The following is a 4,858-nucleotide window of genomic DNA, read 5'->3' on the forward strand; positions in this document are numbered from 1 at the left end:
TGCAAAAATCTTTCGCGAAAATAACCGATTTCAAAATAAGAGCATACTGTATTTCCATGGCGGACCTCTTGTATTTTTTTAAAAAACTGGGTCAGAATTTGGTAGTGATACCAATAGTTTTCAAATGAGTTACATTATTAATCACAAGCTCTGGTATATTCTATTGCTGTAAATCATGCGTCATTGTTTTTATTTTGGAAATCAAAAGAGGAAGCTCTTAAAAATTCCGTTATCTTGATATCGTCATCGATTCAGGATTCAGGATGAATTCATTGGAACAAGCCATGCACGCTGTACACATTTATGTATCAAAATAATAATCCCCCCCCCCCCCCCCCCCCCCCCCACACACACACACACACACACACACACACACACACACACACACACACACAGTGTAAAACAACCTCATAAGGGATTGAAATTATGAGGGGACAGAGGTACCATATATTTTATTTAACATTGCTTCATATCAAGTTTATACTTGTCTATCTCTTATCTGTAAGGTCTTTTCCTTTATTCATTGTGGGCAGTGTTTGAAATAAAGAGAATTTACTCCATAAAAACACAGGCTGAAAACATAGTGAACATGTTATATGTTTGTGATGGACCCAGAAAATGAGGTACAAGAAGCACAGTACAAATAGAGGGTTTTATTTTCTCAAACACTATTGTAAATTTAAAAAACAAACCAACAAACAAACAAACAAACAAACAGGAAAAGACAGGCCTGACATAAAGAAACAAACACACCTGTCTGGTCAGGCAAAGAACATGTTATGCTTCAGTTAAGGGACAACACTGACTATTTCAGTTATTCTGTCAAATTAGACCTCTGCTTAGGTTCATAGTGAGAGGGGCTCTGCAGGAATGTGAGTAAGAGGTCGCTGAACTCCATGTCCAAATAAGAATGATGATGATGCAACTGGTGAGCCCCGTCTGGCTTCAGGGTTTAGAGTACTTACCTTGAGGTGTGCCATACATGTTTTGAGCCTATATCCAGGGACCACTCATCATCATGCTGTTCAATCCCTCTGTACTTTATTTCCTATTATCTCTTTACTGTGTCTATAATAAAGAAAAGAGGGCTAATCAGCCCACAGCCCTATCAGCCCATACACAGTTGTGATAATTCTATGTGGCCTCAGCACTACTAGTGTCACTCGTAATTATTATTTTCAATAATAATTGAAAAAATAAAATAAAAATTGTAATTGGTACTCTTATATTGTGGCAGCCTTAACATTCTTCCATTAATCAGTCACATTGTTGAGATTTAACCCACCTTCATGTTATACAGTCTGGACTACACCTGTTTAAATGATTAGAATGTACCAGTAAGATGCAAATGACACCTAATTTCGTTTTAGCAGCCCCTTAAGTAAAGTGCAACCAAAACCATTCTTTCAAATGTCCAGAGAGTAAGGTCTACCAGATGTGGCGGAATGGTCCACAGCTGGCCAACTGGTGAGTCAGTACTGACAAGATCCTGTAGAAATTTTCCTCTTTCAAACAGCCACAAAAGAGTTTCACCCCCTCTCAGTTCCACATGGTTCAGGGTTTACACCAGGACACTGGCCGACTGCCAACGAGCAATTTTGGGACCATGGAACTCCCATAATGTACATAAATTACTGCTGCAGACTTCTATAAGATGCAGCTTCTCAAAGATAGGTTTCTATTTCGTGTCATGTGGTTTTCATAAATTGTGTGCATTAGTGCATTTAGGATTGTCTTGTGCTCGCTTGCTGTGCAGAGAAAAGCAGAGCAAAGTGTGCCACTGAGACACATATAAGATAAGACTTTATTGATCCCACAGCAGGGAAATTAAGTAACACTGGTGAAATTAAGTAAAAGAGTAAAATATGAAGGTAATGACTGGAAGGTGCTCTTTGGAAAATGGCATTCCATAGATTCCAAACTCTTTAAACTTTGAAAACATGTCTTGCTTGCAGCTGTCAGGTTTTGACCCTTGGCTACAAAAAAGTAAATATTCTGTGCTGACAACACATCATTTAAAAATGTTTTCATAGTTTTCAGTTTTCACAATGCATTTGCAACTACTGACTGTACTTTCTGAATCATCGCCATATGGTCAGTGGTTAAATGCATGTGGTGTCCAAATATAAGCGAATTCAGGCAGCTATGTTGAATCTTGCTGCATGCTCACAGACAAGCGTGCTTCTATAACCTTTATTCTCCCGAATGTGCCGGGTTGCCTCAGTCTATTATGACTCAAATGGTAATCTGGAGTTTTTGTGATGTGGTCATCTTCAGAAGAAATGTATTTCTTACAAATCAGGCAACAAAAACCTGTGAAAATGAACTGAACTCTAATGATAGAGGTCTGAGAAGGGCATGCCATTAATCACAAACTATAGTTTGCAGTGAACAGTGAACCTGCAGTGAAATTTATTCAACTCATTAAGCAGGTTGGAATCAGAATCTGTGAGCACCTGACTGATGAGTTTAATAAATTTCACTGCAGGTTTGATCCCAGTACCCATCTCAAGGGTTGGTCCCATTACATTACCTTCATTTAGCTGATGGAGAGGTGTTTTACTTTCCTTTTCATGCTTCAGTCTGAAGAGATGAGTTTTCAGTCTGCAATGGAACTGTCTTATTCTCCTTTGTCAGTATGTATGAGGCCAGGTTAGGAATCTGCTGCATAGAAAAATAACAGCGAGGCTGTGGCACTGATTTAATGTCAGCTGCTACCCTGAAATGGTATACTGATGGGTTGGCCATAATCTAACTCAAATTTTTAATCTCTTCTGGCACAAAGGGTCTCAGCATGTTTGAAGTCTGCTGTTATTGTTCCTGTGCCTAAAAACATCTAAACCAAGCTGCAAGAATGATTTTAGACCTGTCACATTAACATCTGTTATAATGAAGGTCTCTGAACACCTGGTTTACTGTCATTTGTTCAGTGTTGCCTTTGGGCCTGACAGTTTGCAGACAGGGTAAATAAGTCTGTCAATGATGCAGGGTCATTATGTTGGCACTTCAACACCTTGAGGTACTGGCACTTATGCAAGGGTTCTGTTCATCAAACATTGTTGTTTTGTAGTTGTTGTATTGTATGATAAGCTGCTCAAAAACCGGGAGTCTAGATGTTCCTGTATCAGTGGATCTTTGACATACAGGGGATGAAGCAGGTAGTCAGACTTGCTAACAAAGGTCTTACAGGCCCACAGGGGGATGTGCATTTCGTCTCTGCTGTTTTACCCATTTTACATAAATGACTGAATTTCACAGTCACTGTCCCAGTCTGTTGTGTTTAAGTGTGCGGATGATACCACATTTGCAGGAATAATTTTGAATAATAATGAAACAACATACAGAAACAAAATTTAATTCCTAATGGACTGGTGTGCAGCCAACAACTTAATATTGAATGTTTCAAAATCAAACTACGTAGCCTTGGACTTCTATAAGAGTCATACTGAGCATCTACCTTTAGTCATAAACGGTCAGAAATTCATCAGATGGATTCTTGTGTGTAACAGTCCACACTCCTTCAAAATGGGAAGTCAATACTATAGCAGTGCTGAAGAAAGTGCAGCAAAAAAAAATCTCTTTTTCAGACAGCAGTCTCTTTTATCATACAAAGATATGATGCAATTTCATCATGCAGGGATCCAGAGCATTCTAATCTTTGGAATAACAGTGTTGTATGGAAACACCTCCACACAAGACAGGAAACATCTGGATGAAATGAAATGCACAGTATCAAAAATCATAGGCCAGGAGCTACCATGCTACCCTGCTACTTCCTCCCTTTTTATTTAGATCGAAAGGTGCCAAAACCAGGAGCCATTTGGGCCTTGGCAATAAAGTATTGATCCTTTACCTACTACTGGTTATTGATCGAAGTGCTGTACATGCTCACTATACTGTATTGGTGTTTGGTTTATTTTATCCGTGGTACTACAGACTATTTAAGATTTTCAGGCATGTTGTGTTTATTAATCCTTAATGTATTAATAACAGATAGCACAGTGGTCCTGTTGATAGATATATATCTTTATTCATTCTTGGCTATGTCATCTTGTTTTCCCTTTACTCAGCATGAGCAGTCCCACTGAGCCTGAACAGTTGTGATATCTTCTGTGGCCCTGAGGGAGTTTTTGTCAAGTCTGAGAGAATAACTCTGAATAACTGATGATGCTCTGGTCATGCCATCAGGTTTATCTCAGCATGGGCATTAATTTTTAGACTGTTAACTGAAAGTCTGTGTTACAATCCAAGGGGATTTTACTATGCAGGCACGGTCTAACAAAAGAAGCTATTGAGTTACTTTATAGGAAATGTAGGATACAGCATTTTGGGAGTTGGACCCACACTAGTGACTGAAAGTCAGCCAGTCCCCACTAAATAAGTGAAACACACCATTCTTAGAGTTCAAATCAAAACATCATTTTGTTTCAAGCTTAGCTTCTGTATGTGCTTTTCCTTCATGGTGTTTTTCATCCAAAATAAATCTAGCCCTGCCTTACATGAACTGAACCTGCTCTGCATAGAAGGGAGTGGAAATGGACAGATTGTGCCTGACATTCCTCCTTCCGCTGTGCCTGAGCTTGTATACAAGCAGATCAGTGCGCTCTGCTTTAACTATTCCAACCATGCTGATGGGACAAGGCTAACCAAAGGGGTGTGTTATTGAATCATTGAGGGGCTGGACCTACCAGCTGTAGGTGGAGTCTTACTGATATGCGTGTGTCTGTATTTAGGGAGGAGATGAGGGAGGAGTTTGAGGAGAGGGGGAGAATCCAGTGGAAAAAGTGGGGGGGTGGAGGCTGGAGAGAAAAAAATCCTGCTGGCTGTAGCTTGACTGAAGGGTTTCTCTGCCTGGTGT

Source organism: Chaetodon trifascialis, chromosome 21, assembly GCF_039877785.1.
Source record: "Chaetodon trifascialis isolate fChaTrf1 chromosome 21, fChaTrf1.hap1, whole genome shotgun sequence".
Classification (NCBI taxonomy): Eukaryota; Metazoa; Chordata; class Actinopteri; order Chaetodontiformes; family Chaetodontidae; genus Chaetodon; species Chaetodon trifascialis.